This window comes from Patagioenas fasciata, chromosome Z, assembly GCF_037038585.1.
Source record: "Patagioenas fasciata isolate bPatFas1 chromosome Z, bPatFas1.hap1, whole genome shotgun sequence".
Classification (NCBI taxonomy): domain Eukaryota; kingdom Metazoa; phylum Chordata; class Aves; order Columbiformes; family Columbidae; genus Patagioenas; species Patagioenas fasciata.
Window position 1 is genome coordinate 83184665 of NC_092560.1, and position 21461 is coordinate 83206125.

The window sequence follows — 21461 nt, forward strand, 5'->3', positions numbered from 1 at the left end:
CCTCCCAGTGCCAACATCTTTCCAGGCACATGTTGGATTTGCTCTGCCAGGAGCTATGTGAGGAAAGGGTGATGCTCTATTGCTTCACACGGCCAAGTGCCAGCACCTGCACCACTTAACCAAGATGATCCAGGGACTTCCCATCTCATCTACTTCATTATTTTGGGGACCGGTACAACTGGACATCCCAAGTAGGAGGGACTGCTGGTCATGGTGGTTGCCTGCAGCAGCAGAACAGTGCTCAGGGATCAGCAGGTCTCTATATCCGTGTCCTCCTGCTACTTCATGCCTGGAAACTATCCCATGTCACCTCAGCATGTGGATAAACCACATAGAGGGACACAGAAACGATTCGAGGCTGGAACAGCTCTGCTGGGAGGACAGGATGAGAGGGTTGGGGTGTTCAGCTGGAGAAGAGAAGCTCCGGGGAGACCTTATTGCACCTTTCCGGACTTAAAAGAGGCCTGTGAGAAAGATGGGGACAGACTTTTGAGCAGGGCCTGTTGCGATAGGACAAGGGGCAATGGTTTTAAACTAAAGGAGGGAGATTCAGGCTGGACATGAGGAAGAAATTGTTGTCCCTGAGGGTGGTGAGAGCCTGGCCCAGGTTGGGCAGAGAGGTGGTGGCTGAACCATCCCTGGAGACATCCCAGGCCAGGCTGGACGGGGCTCTGAGCAACCTGAGCTGCTGAAGATGTCCCTGCTCATGGCAGAGGGGAACTGGATGGGCTTTGAAGGTCCCCTCAACCCAATCTGTTCTGTGGTTCTGTGATCCTATGACCATGAGACAGACCAGGTCCGCACAGCTGGTGGGAAGCAGGTTTGGAGTTAGCACGGCCAGACACCGAGCAGGGAAGGATACCCAGGACATGGCATTGGATCCTAGAAGAGATACAGAAGTGGCACAGGATGGGACTGAGAACCTGCCTGATGCTTCCAGCCTTGCAGAAGGTGCCAGAATGGGGCTGCAGTTTTATTTATGTGCTGTCTCGGAGATTAACTGCTCGGCTGTGAACTGTCTACCTGCAGCAGGGCCACGAGCTGGGGCTCGAGGAGGTGACACTGCTCTGTGTCCTGGGGGTTTCTAAAGGGTTAGTGTATCCAGAGTTGCCTGGCTGTGTTCTGTGTGTGAGGGGATTAATGTGTTCATGGCCTGCTGGAGGAAGTCTCTCTCCTTTCCTGGGATTTCTCATGTGGAAGGGCTGCTGGAGCCATGTGAAAGAGGAAACATCTTACAGATAAAAAAATGACCAAAAAAAAAAAAAATTAGAGGTTTTCCTTTTGGGTGTGAGCTTTTTGCTTCCGAATTTCCCTTTGAAGCTGGAGCTGCTTCAGCAGGGGAAGCTGTCTGCCAGATGCACAGGGCATTTGATACCATGCTGACAAGTCCAAACAGGACAGGGAACGGAGCGAGCTCAGCGCAGGAGGGACGATGGCAGACAGCCATCTGCCTCTGGCCAGGCCCGTGCTCCCTGGTCGTCCTTCTCTGAGCATTTAGGTATGTAGTGACACACAACTCCTCACTTGTCTGCCCCATTCCCAGATCCCTTGGGAAAACATCCCTATAGAATCATAGAAAGGTTTGTGTTGAAGGGACGTTCCCAGCTCCCCCAGTGCCCCCCCTGCCATGACAGGGACATCTTCACCAGCTCAGGTTGCTCAGAGCCCCGTCCAGCCTGGCCTGGGATGTCTCCAGGGATGGTTCATCCACCACCTCTCTGCCCAACCTGGGCCAGGCTCTCACCACCCTCAGGGACAACAATTCCTTCCTCATGTCCAGCCTGAATCTCCCTCCTTTAGTTTAAAACCATCACCCCTTGTCCTATCACAACAGGCCCTGCTCAAAAGTCTGTCCCCATCTTTCTCACAGGCCTCTTTTAAGCCCGGAAAGGTGCAATAAGGTCTCCCCGGAGCTTCTGTTCTCCAGCTGAACACCCCAACTCTCTCAGCCTGTCCTCCCAGCAGAGCTGTTCCAGCCTCGGGTCATTTCTGTGGCTCCTCAGGTCCATGTCTGTCCAGGGCTGGGGACCCCAGAGCTGGACACAGTGAGGTGTGGATGGCGATGGAAAGGCCTGGTGTGACAAAGGTTGTCCAGGGAGATGCTTGCTTCACCTTGGCCACCAAGGCAGTGACTCTCGGGGGGCCGTAGAGAGGACTAGAGTGCAGGGAACATTCCCATGGCAAGAGAAATGCCATCTCCCTTCTCCTCCACAGGGTCAATCTCCAGTTGAGACCTTGCACATATCTCCCCCACGCCTCATCAACACTGCCAAACACTGCCTGGGAGCCGGCGAGCAAAGGCCTTGGGAAAATGTTGTAACCCCTACGGAGCACACCCCAGGGATGGGTTACAGACCACCAGCCTGGTCCCCACTGGACAGGGGACAATCTAGTGAGGCCTTCACGGTGGGGTTGGAGGGCAGTCCCACCATGGGAAGTCCTCTCCAGCCGCCTCCTCACGTCCAGAGATGGGCAGAGGAACTGGGAATTACCCCCTTTGAGCCCCCCAAGCTCCAGCCACCTGAGTTTCAACCAAGGGACGACGCTCCAGCCTCACCCCCCGCTCCCTGCAAGTCTCACATAATTAACTCCACGCTAATTATGTCTGTTTAAACCAAACCGATTCGTTACAGTGTGCTGTGCTTAACCATGTTAACCAGCTCGGCTCCTCTACCAGCCCGACCGGCTCCGTATCAAATCTGCCCTGAAAAATCACCAATAAATGAAAGTAAATCCAACCTGTTCTCCAAGTGGAGTGCAAGAGAACAAACAACCCCTGAGCCAGAGGGGGAAAGACAAACTCCTTTTTAGGGCTTTGTATCCTTAATAATAAGCACGAGCAATTAAATTTCTATTGCTGTACTTATCTTCTACTCATTTATTTTTGTTTGGAAGGAGCATTAGTGTTAAAGCAGTTCCTCGCATGAACGAACGTGTCTTCCTACAAATCTGTTTTGAGGTTTTATGGCCAGATTACCCTAAGTGCAGAAGATCAGAAAAGCAGAATATTGGGCTACTCTGATGATTGTTTTTATAGAATTTTTTTTTCAGACACTAAACACCATCCTCCCTAGTTTGTGGATTATTCGCTTGGCAGCAAGAAACAAATTGAATTAGTAGATCGGGGGGTATGTGATTATAGAATAAAACGATGTACAGCTCTTTTTGGTGGAAATGGATGCCTTTTCCTTCCTCTTCCCCTCCTGGTCCTCTCGGTTCTGTTAACCAAAGCACTTAGGCAAGCCGATAACTTTACAAGACGCTGGCAAAACTGAAGGTGATTCATGTCATTTCGACAGGGTGGGGAGGGGGAGAGAAACAGCCTAGGAGATTCATTTGCATACATTTGCATTTTTTAAACTCCTAGGATGGTTTGACAGCTCCGGAGCTTCAGAAATGACCTTATGGTCCCCGTGCCCCCCAGGGGAGGGTGATGGCCAGAGGCTGGAAGTGTGATGAGGATGATGTTTTTCCTTCCTCCCCGCCTCCCTCCTCTCCCTCCTCCCACGCTCCCCCCTTCCCCTCCCCAAGCCAAGGGTGGGGTTCTTCCAGAATAACAGCCCTAAAAATAGCGACCCGATGGCAAAAAATGTCACCAGCGCACACACGCCCGAGCGGATGACATGGAGTTAAACAGAAAAAAATAAATCCCATTTTATAAGAGAAAATTACGGCATTGTTAAAATAAACCGAGGTTCAGTGGGGGGAAGGAGTGGAGGGCACCCAAAATCAACGTCTTCTGCAGATGACGTCTTGAAACATTGCATTTATGGGCATGCTTGAAACTCATTCATGACTTTCCCACCCCATTTATAAAAGAGTGATCCTGGGAGATGCTATTTGGATACAGCACGACCTCCCCCACCACGGCGAGAAAAGAGGGATTGAGGGAGCTGAGCTTTGTCCCTTTTTTTGGGTGAAAATCCATCCGTTTTGGGGATGGATGTGTCAGCAGATGTGGGCAGCAGTCTCAGCTGTGATGCTGAGGTTAAACCTCACGTGGGTGACACAACCCAGATCCGAGCCTGGGACTGCAGAAATACTATAAATCATCTGCTCTGTTCACTCCCTGGGAGACCCGAAGCTCATCGTGCTGCTCAAAAGCCCCTTCTATTTTTAATTTTTATTTTTCAGTATAACACAGCCCCTGAAAAACAGTAATACACAACCAAAATATCAGAGAGAGAGGCCAAACGCTCACCTAGCATTGTGATAAGTAAAGAAATAGCAGTAAACACATAGACTGTAGAGGTATATTTATAGAACACAGGGGAAGTAAAGCAATATTGTCTATATTCATTTGTATAAGTGGAAATGGAGGGCTCGGAGGAGCCCTGAGAAAGATGTTCCAGAAGAGGTGGGACAGGATCTTGACCCTGGAACCCAATATTGCTCAAGGCCAGGAGACCTGAGACCTGCGAGTGTTCTTCATCAGCACCTCCCTCTCCCATCTCCTTCCTCATCATCAGCAACAACGCCCTGAGAAGGAGATAAAAGCTGCCGGGAATCACCCAAGCTTGTGCAAGATGTGGTTCCTGGTTCAGGGCTTGGGATGTCCCCATCCCATCCCCTCCATCCATGGGGACAATGCTTCACGATCTGAGTCTTAGCTCGGAAATGGCAATTCTGGGCTTTGGTTGTGTGCTGGCATGTAGCATCATTACTATAACGTGTATAATTTCAATATTTTAATATTCTAATCAATATAATATTATTAATATTATATTTTACATAATATTTGTACACATGTATATCTGCTTTTTTATATTTTCAGATTTTTATATCTTTTTTTTTATATTTTCACATTAATTTTATATTTTTATGTTTATATAGAGGTTCTTGGAGCATTTCCTTATCAAACGGGTGTTGCTTGGCTTTGCCTTTGCTAGGATTTTCCCTGTGCAAAGTGCTGGGGCTCTCACCAGGAGTGCCACCCCAAAGATAAAGGGGTGCCCCAGGGTACACTGGGGAGCACAAAGCGGCTCATTCTGCATTCAGCACAGCGGATGAAGGAGCCTGAGGCTCCAGCTGATCTCTGCTTGCTACTGGTGTCAAAATGACACTTTTCCAGGCAGAACACGGAGTGGGGTGCAAGCCCAGGGCAAACCACCCCCAAAGCCAGATCCTGCCCCCCTATCACACCATCCCTCACGTTTGGTCCCTGCAGGGAGCAAAACCCAGCAGGGATTTGAGCTCTGAAGCACAAGACCATCCGGCAAAGCACGCCATGGTCCCACGCCACGTGGCCACGATGTAGACCTGCCTGCTACGTCCATCAGCCCATAAATATACACGGTTTTATGTTTTTTTTTCACCAGGTTTATTTGTGCCTCGTCGTAATGAGGCAATTAAGATGTGCATGTGAGATGACCCTAATCTGTCAAAATATTACAGCTGCTTTCTACGGGATATGCTGACCCGTGATTGATAGCTCCTGCTCTTTAGCTGTGTTATTTTGGGGGGAATAGGGATGCTGGGACTCTGTTCTTGCATCCATGACCTTGAGCAAGTCCATTGTGCAAGTGTCCCCAAGGAGAGCCACCCACATTGACACCCCACCCAAAACCGGCCCCACGGGGAAGAGCCTTGGCCAAGTGCTTGACTTCAACTGGAAGAGGCCTCTTCATTCCTACCAAGAAGGAGCTGGGAACCCCAAAAGCCTACATGAAAGGCAAGCAGAGAGGTGTTTTGCTTTGTTTTGTTTAGCTTTCTTCCCTTTTACTAAAAAAAAAGAGAAGATCTGAAACTCAAAAAAGGCAAATATTTCCTTGAGCACACCTCCCCCTGAACAACCTGCCTCCAGAAGAACACGTTATTAAACCACCCGCCCTAGTACTGAGTGTTTCTCCCCTCTGGCGAGAAGGTGGGGCAGAGAGTCGCTCCTCACCTTTCGATCACTTCCCTGTGAGATGCCTGAAATGACGAGGGAAACGTGGGGACACCAACCCCTGCCTCCCTCACAAGGAAATAATTTGTTTTCTAAAGGAGATGAGCCACTTTGCAGACCCAAAGATGATGTTGTGGGAAGAAATAGCACCAGGGGTTTAATATCAAGCTGGGCATCCTCACAGCAAGAAAGGTCTTGAGGTGCTGGAGTGAGTGGAGAGAAGGGAACGGAGCTGGGGAAGGGGCTGGAGCACAAGTGTGATGGGAGCGGCTGAGGGACCTGGGGGGTTCAGCTGGAGAACAGGAGCTGAGGGGAGACAGGGACACAAAGAAACGGCCTCAGGTTGCGCCAGGGGAGGTTGAGGTTGGATGTGGGGAACAATTTCTTCCCCAAAGGGCTGTGGGGCATTGGAACAGGCTGCCCAGGGCAGTGCTGGAGTCACCATCCCTGGAGGGGTTGAACAGACACACAGATGAGGTTCTCAGGGACATGGGGCAGTGCCAGTGTTAACAGATGGACTTGATGATCTTGAGGGTCTTCTCCAACCAAAACGATTCTATGATTCCATTATTCTATACATCCCATCCTCTAATATCTGAGACCATCCCTTCTCTTAGGACCAGTCTTGCTTGGGGCTGAAGCAGTAAAGGTGGGGTGTTTGGTTTTGAAGAGGTCTGTAATACACTCATCCACGCAAAAATTATGATCCCTCCTCGAAAAATTCATGGATTTTGCTGAGATCTGGACAAAGCAGACAAGGGTGGAGGTTTCCAAAGTGATAAGGCATGGAATGATGCAAGGAGAGCTACATAGGCCATGGAAGATGCTCATTTGCTGCATGCATGGCGAAGGAAGCCCAGTAGGTGACTGCAGTGGTGCCATCAACCTGTGTGGCTCCTGGCAAGGGAGAAGCGCCATAAAAGGAGCAGGTCAGTATAACTGAAGAGGATGCTCCATAGGACACCAGCACCATGACCAGGCAGAGCCCCAGCAACACTGACACAGACGGAGACCTCCTGCTGATGCTGGGAGGAGAGGGGTGGCCAAGAAGCCCTGGGGAGACAGCCCAACCATCAACAGAGCCATGGCTGTGTGTGACGGCTCCTACCCGAAGGAAGAGCCCCGGGAAGTCAAGCACGGTTTGATCACATAATTAAAGTGGTTACGCTTCAGGGATTGAGATCACACGGGTGACCTTCAGCCTGGTATTTCTACACTGCCTCCAGAACTTTTCAATATTAATACTGATCTCCAAACAAAATCCTTGTGCATACAAGGATTTGGCCTCATCAACATCTGGCTGGCAAGATGAGCCCATGTGAAACATATATATTTACACATACTATATAAAACTGACTTTTTGGGGGGCTTGAAACTATTAGTTTCATATAAGCAGGTGATCAGAAAGCCATCTTCACCTGAAGTCCCATCAGAGATCCAAAATAAAAGGTGCTGGACATCTACTTCCAGAGTGCCCAAGAATCTCGAACAATGACAAATTTAACCCTTCCTTCACTTTAGTGACAGCCACTCATCCTGTTTTCCAAAATTCACACAGAAATTAAGCTGGGACACGTCAATACCAGTGAGGTGCTGTATCTCTCTGGTACAGCATCTCTTGAGAAGCATCAGGAGGACTATTTGCTTAAGAAGATAAATAGTGCTTGCAGGTGCCATTCATTGTCTCACTGAGGTGTGAGCCAAGCGACTCCTGTGCCCTTTGTGAATCCATCCTCAGGAATTTTTAAAGGCTGGTTATACATTGCAGCAAATATTATGCATCTTTCCACAAATCTATCCCTGCAGGTCAGCTCCAGCTGCTGAGAGCCTGCACCGGGCACCTTGTTCTTCAAGAACTTTGTTTATGTACAGATACGATCTGGTGAAATTGCAAATTGTAAATCAAAGCCTTCCCCCAGTGAGTCGAGCGGTTGGGTGCTACTGGCTGTAATGGGAATTTGCCACCGCCATTTTTCCTGGCCTCAGCTCCTCTATGGGCTTGTTACTCAAGTTGAACCCTCCGTTGGCACGTGAGGATGAACAAGTCCAGCTCCTCTGCTCTCTCCATCATCACTCATCATGGAAGGCACCAGGTGTTCTGATCTGGTGAGGCCCGACCTGGAGTTCTCATCCAGCTCTGGGTCCTCAGCACAGGACACGCATGGAGCTGCTGGAGAGGGGCCAGAGGAGCCCCAGGAATGATCCGAGGCTGGAACAGCTCTGCTGGGAGGACAGGCTGAGAGAGCTGGGGTGTTCAGCTGGAGAAGAGAAGCTCCAGAGAGACCTTATTGCACCTTTCTGGACTTAAAAGGGGCCTGTGAGAAAGATGGGGACAGACTTTTGAGCAGGGCCTGTTGTGACAGGACAAGGGGTGATGGTTTTAAACTAAAGGAGGGAGATTCAGGCTGGACATGAGGAAGGAATTGTTGTCCCTGAGGGTGGTGAGAGCCTGGCCCAGGTTGGGCAGAGAGGTGGTGGCTGAACCATCCCTGGAGACATCCCAGGCCAGGCTGGACGGGGCTCTGAGCAACCTGAGCTGGTGAAGATGTCCCTGTCATGGCAGGGGTGGCACTGGGGGAGCTTGGTCCCTTCCAACCCCAACTATTCTGTGATTCCATAGGCATCCAAAAAGCCCCAGCATTCCCTTAGATCCACCCTGAGTTCTCCCACCCTGGCCTGACCTCAGCATCATTTTATAACGAGCTCCCAGACTCTGGTGTGAAGTTTGGTAGATCAACACCTTTGCCTTTGGGCAAGGCCATAGGGACCTCCCTGCTGGCAGCTCTGCATGGTGTGGGACTGACGCTAGGCAGATGCCATCACACTAGCACGACCAAGCCCCATGGCTTGGTGGTTTCCTTGAAACCACTTCTTGGGCCCCAGATAAATGCAAACAGGAGCTCTGGCAGGGCCAGAGTAGAGTTCAATGCCTCCTGTAATTGAAGGGCCACGTTTTCACTTTGGTTTTCTCCTTTCTGGCTTCTTTAAATTACCCAGCACACTTCCCAATTTCAGACTTTATATAAGTCTCCAAACCCATGAGTTCTGGGTCATTTCTGGGTGGCAGCTGGATTAAGTCAGCATGCCGCATGACAAGTCCCATCTGATGGGCTGGGCAGGTTTTGGCAAAGGGGGATCCCAGGGATAAATGGTCAAATAAACATCAACAGTTAGCGGAGCTGCACAGAAGGCACAACCTGGCTCCAGATGGTGTTTTGAGGGCTACATCTATGCACAAAGCAGGGGCAAATTAATTAACCACAGTGTCTAGGCAGGTGGGAAGGGACTTTATAGAGTGGCCACATATGACCATTGTGTCTCCTTGTAGCCTTGTTTCCCCCATCCAAGCAGCTCCTTGGAGGTCTAGAGCTTGAGGAGATAATGGTCTGGGCATCACGACCCTCCTGCACCTCTCTGCTGTGGTTTCTCCAGGGCTGGAGATGCTCAATATCCAGTTAGTTATGGGGTTTTTTTTATTGTAAACCCTCCGAGGTCCCTTTCTGCATCTCTCTCAATTATCCCTGATGCTCCCCTGGTCATGCTCCAACATTTAGGGACTTTTAAATGAGGTGCCAGTGGTTCAAGAAATGGTCCTGGATTAATATCTCCTCTCCCTATGTATCGATATGGACACACATACATACACCTTATACATGTGCACAGAAATCCCACGGGAGGGGAACATATCCAGCAACACAGAAGAGCTTCCAGTCATCCTGTGCAGCCCCCCAACTCTACTGGAATCTCACTCACACTCCAACTGATGAGTCCCTTCTCCCACGTTGTGTTCACAAAACCCTCAAAAAGAGGAAAAAAAAGGGAGCGAGAGGAAAATCCCCACCAGAGGTGTCCCCACACTGGAACTGACCCGGCTGAACATCAGGTTGCTGGTCCCTCCAGCACCTCTGGCAAGACCTGGATGAGGGTCCTGGAGGTACGTGACATTGTTGGTGGCATTTCTGCCCACATGTTTGCAGCTGCTTACCTCCAACACCACTTTCCCCCTTGCTCAGAACCTGCTATATGAAGCTATATGTGATATATCCTGTAACCAAACCAGCGTGGACAGCAGGACAAGGGCAGTGATCCTTCCCCTGTGCTCTGCACTGGGGAGGCCACACTTGGAGTATTGGGGTCAGTTCTGGGCCCCTCAGCTCAGGAAAGAGATTGAAGTGCTGGAGTGGGTCCAGAGAAGAGCAACAAGACTGGGGAAGGGACTTGAGCACAAGCCCTATGGGGAGAGGCTGAGGGAGCTGGGCTTGTTCAGTCTGGAGCAGAGGAGGCTTAGAGGTGAGCTCAGCACTCTCTAGAACCACCTGAAGGGCAGTTCTAGCCAGGGGGGTTGGGCTCCTCTCCCAGGCACTAAGCAACAGGACAAGGGGGCATGGGCTTCAACTCTGCCAGGGGAAATTGAGGCTGGAGATGAGAAAGCAATTCTGTGCAGAGAGAGTGGTCAGCATTGGAATGGCTGCCCAGGGAGGTGCTGGACTCACCGGCCCTGGAGGTTTTTAACCTGAGATTGGCCATGGCACTTAGTGCCATGATCTGGTCAATGGACTGGAGTCGGACCAAGGGTTGGACTGGATGATCTCTGAGGGCTTTTCCAAGCCGGTCCATTCTGTGATTCTGTGATATACGTATATATATAGGATACATCCCTACTGGTGTCTAACATTACAACCCCACGAGCCGATCGGTGGTCGGTACCTCCTTCCAGCACAGCATTTAAAAATAGCAAAAAGAAAAAAGCACCATTTCCTCCCATTCTGAGCTCTCTTGGGAGAACAAGCCGGCCCCTTCGCTCCCTCTCGCTTTGCTTTTCTCCATAGCCAGAAAAAAGGAAAAGAAATTCTTTAAAAAAAGGCTCCTATTGAATGGTACTCACACACTGGGTGGGTTTGCTTCCTGACAAAAAAAAATACACCACAGTGGAAAAAAATGTGCCCAGCTTAACCATGGAAAACTGGTTTGGCTGGTGTCCCTCCGGAGTGGACAGGATTGCGAGGGACCTGGACGCGGATCCGGGTAAGGCTGTCACCAGCTTGCACGAAAACACGGCTCCAAAATGAAATAAAATCAGTTTCGGAGTGCTGAAAAAAGGCAGGGGGGGCAAAGGATGTGGATCCAGCTCCTCCTTCTCTCCCCTTGGCCCCCAGAGAGAAAGCCACCGAAGGGAGGACTTTGGGAGTAAAAATAAAAGGGTCGGAGCGCTCCAGCACGTTAAATCAGAAGCAGATGTGTGCCTGCTCGCCAGCCTGAGTCACCGCGGGAGGGTGGGGAAGGGGGGGTTATCGCTATTTTGGTGCTGGGTGTGGGGTACAGAAAACAATGCGAGGAGAAGGCGGTGCAGTGTTTGAGCAGGCTTAATATCGGCTTGGGAGCAGGTACAGGCAGGCTCCAGCAGCGGTGGGGTGGGAGGCTGAGCTCGGCGGTGGCACTGGCAGCGGTTCTGTTCACCTCCCTGCCCGGGCAGGGTTGATCGTCCAGACCCTCCCCTGCTCCCCTGCAGCATTGTCGGGCAACACCAGTCATCCACATCACTGTTTGGGGGACATTTTTGCTGGTTCCCATCACATCTCCAAGCATCATCCCTCCGGGAGGAGCTCCCATCTTCATGCGTTGGCCAAGACGTGTCCAATGTCTGACCCACCACGTGGCCAAGGCATGGAATCATGGAAAGGTTTGTGTTGAAGGGACGTTCCCACCTCCCCCAGTGCCACCCCTGCCATGACAGGGACATCTTCACCAGCTCAGGTTGCTCAGAGCCCCGTCCAGCCTGGCCTGGGATGTCTCCAGGGATGGTTCAGCCACCACCTCTCTGCCCAACCTGGGCCAGGCTCTCACCACCCTCAGGGACAACAATTTCTTCCTCATGTCCAGCCTGAATCTCCCTCCTTTAGTCTAAAACCATCACTCTTTGTCCTATCACAACAGACCCTGCTCAAAAGTCTGTTCCCATCTTTCTCACAGGCCATTTTTAAGTACTGAATCTGCATCTGCAGCTTTGCACCAAGGCAATGGCAGGAGCTCTGTCCTGCCTCTCACAAGGACAACCTCAGGAGCTAGCATGTCTCTAAAACCCAGCTTGTGTTAAGCTCAACCTCACCTTTCACCTCCCACCATGCCCTCTGCTACTTACACCACGCTGACATTCATTAATCTTCCACTCCCATGAGTATTTACGAGAGTGGTAACTCAGATTGGTCTGTTTTCCTCCAGCATAATCCAAAATATTATTTTCCTGCTTGTCTCTCATGAGAGCCTTTGTAGCCTCATTCATTTTTAATTGCCATTTAAGTCCTGGAGCTCCAAGCACAGGAGCTGCCCTGCTACAGCCAGGCCAGAGCAGCTCCTGTGTGGACATAAAGTGGATTTTGGAGAGACGTGGTCATGGAAGACGCCTCTGCAGAGCATCTTGCCCTGTGACAATGATCCAGCCTGCAAAGCACAGCCCCTCCAGCACCACTGTCACCCGTACCATGGGCAGAATCCTGGGTTTGGACCACGTTGCTGCATCAACCCCAACACAGGATGAAAATTGAAGTCCCAGCCTTCAGAGAGGATGCCAAATCCACCTGTTTTTTTACCCATATGAGCATCCCCTCAGAGTGACAGGGCCCCAGATCCATCGCAGAGGGGTGAATATTGCACCCCCCCACCCTTCAGTGACCCAAGAGGAGCATCATGGATGTCCCATTCCTGGAGACATCCCAGGTCAGGCCGGACGGGGCTCTGAGCAACCTGAGCTGGTGAAGATGTCCCTGCTCATGGCAGGGGGTTGGACCGGATGAGCATTGAAGGTCTCTTCCAACCAAAACCATTTGTGATTCTATGAACATTTCTCTTCAAGCCAACACTTCTCTGAATCGCACGTCCCCACCACGTTGAAATCCAGCAAGGTGCATCACATCTCTAACCCTTGAGCCGGGTGTTTCTAGAGGAATTACTGCCGGGCTTCAGCAGAGGACACTCGGGGAAAAGGGGACGAGACGTTCATCCAGACTTCTTGTATGTAAACCAACCAACTAATGAGCTCTCTGAAGACCACAGGTAATATATGACCATAACCTTACAGCACAGCCCAAGCACCGAATATCCAGAGGCAATTCGCTGTCTTCAGGGGACGATTTAATCCGGCTCTGAAGGTTACAGAGCAATTTAAGTGAAGATCAGGGGTCAGATTCAGACCTCATTTGTATCTCAGCTCCTTCTGTGCGCAAAGCTCCCGGTTTCTCTGCCAACCTGCTCGATAAGCTCAACAGCAGCTGAGTCCTGCAAAGCCTGACCTGCTCCAGCAATCTCTGCGATTCAATGGGGTCCATCCATGCCCGGGTTGGTAAATATACTCAAAGTTGGTGGAGGATCGCCAGCTGACTACACACACACCAACTCACAGTCTGACTCGATTTAAAGCAGCTGAGTTGTAAATGAGGCTTATAATGGAATTGGCAAACGACCCATCAATGCAGCACTGCGGACAGGCAGCGCTCGAAAATAACCGGAGCTCCAGCCGGGATCCAGGTCTCAGCTGGAGTTTCGGGGCTGCATCACGCCACCGGCTACAAAAACAGCCCAAGCAAGCAGGGGAAGAATCCCCCGCTTCTTCTCTTCCAGGGATTTTAGAGGAGTGATCCTTCAAAATGAAAAAGACATAGAGAAAAGGAGGAGAAAATGCAGCCCCACCATGTAAAGAGAGACAGTTCCGCCTGTTTGTTTTGGCCCCTCCTGAACTCCAGGCAGTTTCCAGCGGGAACCCAGAAACGCTGATGGTGTTTGGAATCTGTCTGCATCCCTCCCATGACGTGAAGAGGCATTCAAGATGATGGGATGGGATTTTTTTCTCCTTCTTTTTTTCCCCTAACAACTGTATTTACTGTTACATTTTGAACTCCCCATGCTGTCATTACAATGTCAAATGAAATTACATGTGCGATAACCATAACATGCACAAGTTCACGAAGGCTTTACAAGGAAACATTTTTCAAGGGAAGCTGCTCACATGTCCCGACTCAAAGGGGTTGTCCAGAAGAGCCAGGACTTGGCCACGCTGGAGCAGAACAGATGGATTTTATGCTTTTGTTGGGCTTTGCTGGGTAAAACCTATTCTTATTTATCCTGGTGTAACTATGGATTGATTCCAGGGATTAACTCCTGCTATTCTGCATCTGCACCAGCGGTCCGCAAGACAGTCTTGCAGATGGATCCGAATCACACCATCCTACGGAGACCTTTTGTGTTGGGGCCACCATGAAGATGCTGGCATGGGATCTGCAGCTAGTTTGGGACTTACAGAAAGAGCCGCATGGGCACAAGAGCTAGAACAGAGACAGCTATACCATTACAAAAATACCTTATATCACACAAAGGACTACATATACCCCTACAGAGCACTTGAAGACTGAGGACAGATGCTGTCTCCTGGTCCAAGAGGTGCCAGAGGCACAAGAAACGACCCCCACCTTCTCATCCACTATCAGGCCAGAGATCATTGCCCCTCACAGCTCTGCTTTTGAGGCTGCTTTTTAATGAAAATCCTGATTACTGCTAGGAAAAAAGTAGCAACCAGGTTTATTCCAGCTGCTGTGGGCAGCTGGGTGAAGGGAATTTGGCTGGTACTGCAGAAGGACGGTTCCAGCAGCACAGCGACAGAGGCAGGCATCACCTTCCATTGGCACAGCTGGATGCGTAAGGCAACATCTGCACAGGTCTGATTGCATCTGCCTGGGATAGCAGTAGGAGCAGAATGAGTTAAAGTGCTGCAACTTCCAGGCAAACCTATGGGATGGTACAGATCAGTGTCACGGCGCAGCACAACACCCGTATCTATGGAGGTTTTCATTCTTAGCTCTAAATGAAGAGTATCTTATAGAGAAGATGCTTTGCTCTTCCTACTCTACACAAAAAAAACCCACCAAAAAACACAAACAAAAAAACCCAGATGTCTAACACAGCGGCAACCCCAAGTATTTTTGTGTTGGAGAATCGCACGTGCACAGGGAGCACCGATTCTGCTGCGAGGTTTGATCCACCTCCCGAGCAAAGGACCGGAGGATGCTCTGAGTGTGCGTGTGTGTCTGGGAAATGCCCCAAAGAGCATCATCATAAATATGTAACCACTCACACAACTTCAGGACGTACATTTTGTCCTCGGTGGGACGACGTCACCATTTTACCCCACTCTCCCCATCATTTCACTATATTTTGCATGCCACAGCACAGATATGTCAGCATCTCATTAAATGTATGACAGTGAATCCTCCCTATGAGAGGAAAATTCATTAGTTAAGTGGACACAACAAAAGCAGACATTTGGAAACACCTACCTAACCATCCACCCACCTCGCCTCCCATCTCTGGCATTTCTAATCCACGTTATCTTATTTCACATATGCATCGCATTAGCCAAACACCCTTTGCAGCATTTCAATTCCCTCTCCTTGTTTGTCCATGAAGACGCTCAACAAAAATTGAACATAAACACTGTGTCTTGCATTTTATATATATATATATATATATATATATATATATATATATATATATACATATACATAATATTATTTTTTTTAATATATGGATATACATATCCATTCAGCCCTTCCTAGGAACGGGCAGGAACCCAACGCCGCACTTCAAAGCCACGCACCAGCACCCGACAAAACACCGGCACCGCGGCACGCCGGGGACTTTCCTTTTCCAAATCGGTGCTTCCAAATATTTAGAAACTCACTTAAGCCCCATTTTGACCGCTGCCTCTATTTGCAAACCCTGCCCTGCGATTCATGTCGGGTCGAGGGGAGCTGCGCTCGCATTGTTGGCATACCTGAGGATCGGCGGAGGGACGTGCTCCCTGCACAAAGAACAAAGCCCTGAGTTATTGCAGCTCTTTTCCCTCTGCCGAGTGCCAATTATGGTTAGAGAAAACCCTTGTTTATAGCAAAATCCTTCCAGTTGGGGGAAAAAAAAACAAAGAAAGGAGATTTAATTATAAGGGAATGGCGCTGTGGGCGTGCTGGCAAGTGGAGCGGAGATGTGGGTGTGGGACGATGAGCAGGGCTGCTCCCCTCGCCCAGGTGGATGCTGGGGGCTTCGGCTTTGGGGATGGTGAAAATTGGGATTTGAAGACGTTTTCTAAAACCTGTGAAGTCTCAGCACCGAATTGGGCACTTGCATCGGGGGTGCAGAGCACGGAGTGGAAAAAACCAGAAGTGGCTGCTTAGGAACAACAAGATGCTTTTTAAAGTGGAAGGGGGGAGGTTTAGATCAGATATTATGAAGAAATTGTTGTCCCTGAGGGTGGTGAGAGCCTGGCCCAGGTTGGGCAGAGAGGTGGTGGCTGAACCATCCCTGGAGACATCCCAGGCCAGGCTGGACGGGGCTCTGAGCAACCTGAGCTGCTGAAGATGTCCCTGTCATGGCAGGGGTTGGACCAGATGATCTTTAAACTCCCTTCCAACCCAAACCATCCTCTGACCTATGATCCTATGAAAGAGACAATCCAGTTAAACACCCAGAGCTCCTCAGTGCTGTGTATGCCAAGGTACATGCTCAGGAAGTGCATGCATCAGAGAATATTTTTCTAGCCCTGTCTTTTCTTCCATTTATTTTAAGGAACACAGTGCGGTTTCCTCTCCTGGGTTTCTCATATTTTGCTTAAAAATAAAATTTGAACCTCTATCAAACCAAACAACTTCTTGCCCAAGGTGGTAAAAAAAAAAACACCCAAAAACCAAAAAGAACCAAACCTCTTCTATGGTGAACACATCAGAATAGGGGAATATAGGTCCCCCCAGCACAATTCAGCCCTCAAAAGCCAGTACAAAATTTGCAGTGGATCCTTTCTACCATTGCAAATGGCTTCTTGGAAACATAGGAGGCATCTAATAGAGCACGGCCTGATTTATACTGAGAGCAGGGCAACTTTAATGGCAGCAGAAGCAGGGGTGTAAATCTCCAGGCACGGAAACAGCAGCTGCACAGCCCCAGTCCTCTGAATTTGCTCTGAATGCCACGGAATAAGAATGAGGGTCTATGGTGAAAGAGAGGGACACGTCCTTCTGCCGGGCAGGAGGGATTTCTAAGGGTGCAGCACCATGAATAATCATTCAAGCTGCTTTGGACGTTCCTCGCATAACCTGTGATAAGCGTGGAACAGGTATGGAGACGACTAAAAATATGATGCGAGGCTGGAACAGCTCTGCTGGAGGACAGGATGAGAGAGTTGGGGTGCTCAGCTGGAGAAGAGAAGCTCCGCGGAGACCTTATTGCACCTTTCTGGACTTAAAAGGGGCCTGTGAGAAAGATGGGGACAGACTTTTGAGCAGGGTCTGTTGGGATAGGACAAGGGGTGATGGTTTTAAACTAAAGGAGGGAGATTCAGGCTGGACATGAGGAAGAAATTGTTGGCCCTGAGGGCGGTGAGAGCCTGGCCCAGGTTGGGCAGAGAGGTGGTGGCTGAACCATCCCTGGAGACATCCCAGGCCAGGCTGGACGGGGCTCTGAGCAACCTGAGCTGGTGAAGATGTCCCTGCTCATGGCAGGGGTGGCACTGGGGGAGCTGGGAAGGTCCCCTCAACCCAAACTATTCTGTGATTCTATGACCTTCATTTCTCTTTTCCCACTATCGAGGGTAGGTTGCACCTCTTTTCTTTCAGTGCATTTGAGTTTAAAGGTACTGGCGAAAGGCCTCTGTGAGAATAAAGAGGAGGCTGCTTGTGAAAATGCATGCTGAAATGAGAAAATGAAATGAATGGCCAGTCCTAAAAGAGAAAATTCCTGCCATAAAGCAGATTTTGAGGAAAAAAAAAAAAAAGAAGAAGAAATGGTCATGCACTGCCCTGCTTTGCTAAACAGGCAGATGGGACCTGTATTTCTCCTCTGAAACTTTAATGGGAAGAATATGATTCTGCTGCAAGCGTATTTTATATGCCTGGCGATTAAAGACAAAGGGAAGGGCATAATTTATAGAATTGTGAAAAGCAGAGGATAGCTTTCTGGCTGCAATGTTTCTTTATTTTCTTGTTATTCCTTTTATTCCTCCTTCTGCTTCCAGGCTTGTGAATGGTGATGTATGGGCAGCGGTGGAGACAGAAATCTCGTTTTTATATTCACATGGCAGGTACCCCATCAACTACACGAGCTGTGTCTCCTCTGAGCAAGAACAACCCTGAGAGCCAAAAAAAGAGAAGTGCTTCAGCGTATCCTCAGGCTTTCTACAGAGTTTTCTTGCTCCTTACAGCCACCTCACCTCTCGGTTGTTAATGGGCTTCACGCTTCCAAGCAAAAAGGTTGAGGTGAGTTTTGCCGTAGTCAGCAGCGCACAACATGGCCAAGCTCATGCCCCGTCTGATCGTCCAGGTCCTGCGTCTCCAGGGACAATTTGCTCCTCGACTTCTGAGCTTTGCCAAGACCCTGGCATTCCCCATCCGTGCCACCTCAGTAGGGAGTGAGCGTCGCCTGGGTTTGGCTAGAAACCTTGTAGAACAAGACCTGGTGGTCCTGGTGGCCACGAAGGTGCCCAGGAGTCAGCAGCATGTCCTTGCAGTTAAGACGACTGGATATACACTGAGTCACATTAGCAAAAGCGCTGCCCAGAGGTGACGAGAAGTGATCCTTCCCCTCTATTCGTCACTTCTGAGACCACAGCTGAAGCGCTGTGTCCAATTTGGGCTCACTGTATGGACATTGTCATTGTGGAGGTACACCAAGATGGTCACGGAGCTGGAGCACACAAGATAAGAACAGAGGCTTATTCAGCCTGGAGAAGAAGGAGTTAATAAGGAATAAAACTTTTTTATCTACCTACCTAATGCATAAATGTGGAGAAGATGGAGTCAGTCTCAGAATACAAGAAGCTACGGACTGAAGTTGCCCAAAGGAAGTTTAGATAAGATGTAAGAAAAGCTTATTTTAGGAAGAGGCTGGCCAAGTCTTGAACCATGAAGAGCCTTGAAACCTATAACCAGAGAGGTGTTGGGATTTGGATCCTTGGAGATCCTCAAAACTCACCTGCACAAAGGCATAAGCCTGACCTAGAGCTGAATCAGGAGCCTCCAAAGGTTTCTGCCACCAAAACCAGTCTCTGACTCCACGTTCCAGTTTTGGAGACAGGGAGCCACGGGACAAAGGAGACGAATTAGTAAAACCACAGGCATGTAGGGAACCTGCACATGAGGCCACATCTCCAGAAATCAACCTAAAGCCCTCCCCTCATTGCTTTTGGGTAAACATGTCACCATAATTGTGCGTGTGTGCTGGGCTTTCTGGGCTCATCTGCTCTTCTTGCTGCCCTGGTAGAAGGTGGTGTTTTTCTAGGTGCAAAATCCTTCGGATTTCATTTTTTTTTCTTTTTTTTTGATCTTCAGGGCCAACTCAGCAACTCATCTTTCTGCTAAGACTGTCAGCAAAAGCGTCAACCGTACGGCTGGTTTCTGTGATGTGGAATCATGCCCACTGAGACTTGGACCAAGACTTACACGGCCCAATTCGCATAAGCCACCAACCAGCCCACACTTGGCAAAAAAGCGCAGAACCGTATCAGCCATGCCTGCATGACTCCTGGCTTTGGGCCACTCTCCTCCAACCCTCTGCACGGCCACGATACGAATCTTGCTCTTCTTTCACGAGTCTTTGCCATGACAACACAATCGCTTGGCTCCCCCCGTGCCATGCTCTCATCGGGCGTTTGTCGGAGATGTGGAAGTGGAAAAATGAACTCTGCACCCTGGCAAGAAAGGAGAGCAGCTCTTCACAAAGCCAACCGCTGCTGCCCTTTCTCAGCTCACATGTTTGCTGCAGGAGGAACTCGAGACTTCATGAAATCACTGCGAATATTTACCTGCAACAGGAGCGAATCCACATCCCGCCCTCTCAGGGAATAAGCAAGAAAGCCTTGTCCAGATAAATGCAGGGCAAGAGTTTTGCCTTCCCTCCAATATCAGCGCTCTCCTGCCTTAAATACCTCTAAGAAACATGCATGTGCACACATCCTTTATTCAGACCTGAATTTATTCTTTAGAAAGAAAATTGTTTGTCTCATTGAAGCGAGAAAGAAGGAATTGTTGTCCCTGAGGGTGGTGAGAGCCTGGCCCAGGTTGGGCAGAGAGGTGGTGGCTGAACCATCCCTGGAGACATCCCAGGCCAGGCTGGACGGGGCTCTGAGCAACCTGAGCTGGTGAAGATGTCCCTGTCATGGCAGGGGTAGCACTGGGGGAGCTGGGAAGGTCCCTTCAACCCAAACCATTCTGTGATTCTCTAAGTCAGCTGAATCCTCCCATTCACCCCAGCAAAGCTACAACTCCCAGTAAATACAGAAAACCGTTCCCTGAACCGGTAAAACTGAAGCTCTGTAACAATTTTTATATACTACCTAAATGACCTTTTCACTGGTTGAAACCTCTTTTATTGAATTATTCCAAACTCTGACTTTACAGCATCGCTAGAGCCCGAGGATGGGATGTTGGGACGTGCCGGACCATGTAGGAACAACCACCCGTGGGGAGACCGTGAGGCCAACAGAGAAGGCAGTGGGGTTGGACACGATGCAGATTCAGCTCAGGAAGGTCACACAGTTATTATATTATTAGCACGGGAGGGTGGAGTCCCACTTCTGTCCATAGAGAGGGAAGGGAGCCCATCCCCTGCTGAAACCCGTGGGCGGACGTATTGCACTTGGCCAGCCAGACGATTAAGGCAGGTCCCTTAATTTAACATTTCCCAATGGAAGGGGAGGGAAAAAAAGCAATGTGGGGGGGTGGAAAGAACCCAGGCAAAATGCTAGCTGGAGAAAACAGGGTGGGTCGGAGAGGCTCCTGGCAGAGAGCAGACGGGAGGAAGGCTCGAGGGAGGGAGAGGAGGCTCCACCAGCTTCAAACCCAGGGCACGGAGAAGCGGAGTCGCGGATCAGGGTGGGAGGAGATGAAGGAAGCGGGAGAGGAGATTGCAGGAGCGCAAAGAACAACAAAGAGGAGGAGAGAGGAGAAGGAAAAGAGTTATGCAGGGCTTGGAAGGTCAAAAGAGCCAACTTCAAAAGGATTCCTTAAAAGACATAAAGCCTTCATATTCAATTATTTAGTTTTCACACAACTCTAAGTTATATATTTATAATTTATTTTTTTTTTTCCTCTCTCAACACTCAATTTGGCACAAAGAGAAGTCTGGGACTCTTTGCTTTCCTAATGGACCGAGACAGGGATGGAGCCAGTGTCACCCTCTTGCAACAGATGGGGAGCGAAGGAGAAGCGGCTCTTCTGGGAGCGAGCAGGGCTTCTCCTTTTGGAATTGAAAAACATTCAAAAATTATTTGCTCAGCCCGAAACAAAATGTTTTCCTTAAATTCTGGGCACCTGTGCAATTAAAAACACAGGAAATGTTGAAGCAAACAAATCGCGCTGCCAGTGAAAGCCAAGGCTTTCGCTTTGAAGATGCTGAAATGAAATGCTTCCGTTTTTCACAATTCCTCTGTTAATACGACAAAACTGACCCTACACACACAGTAATTTTTCCATGATCTAAAACTTCACTTTGTACAAAACCGTATTTGGCTGAATTATCTCTCCCAACTGTACTTAAGGAATCT

General features: G+C 49.5%; 1 protein-coding gene across 7 annotated transcripts in view; it reads right to left on the reverse strand.

Annotated features, from left to right (window-relative positions):
- The window catches only part of ZBTB7C (zinc finger and BTB domain containing 7C), a 161730-nt gene that overhangs the window by 9094 nt on the left and 131175 nt on the right, over window positions 1–21461 (reverse strand). The gene's annotated exons all lie outside the window — the stretch shown is intronic.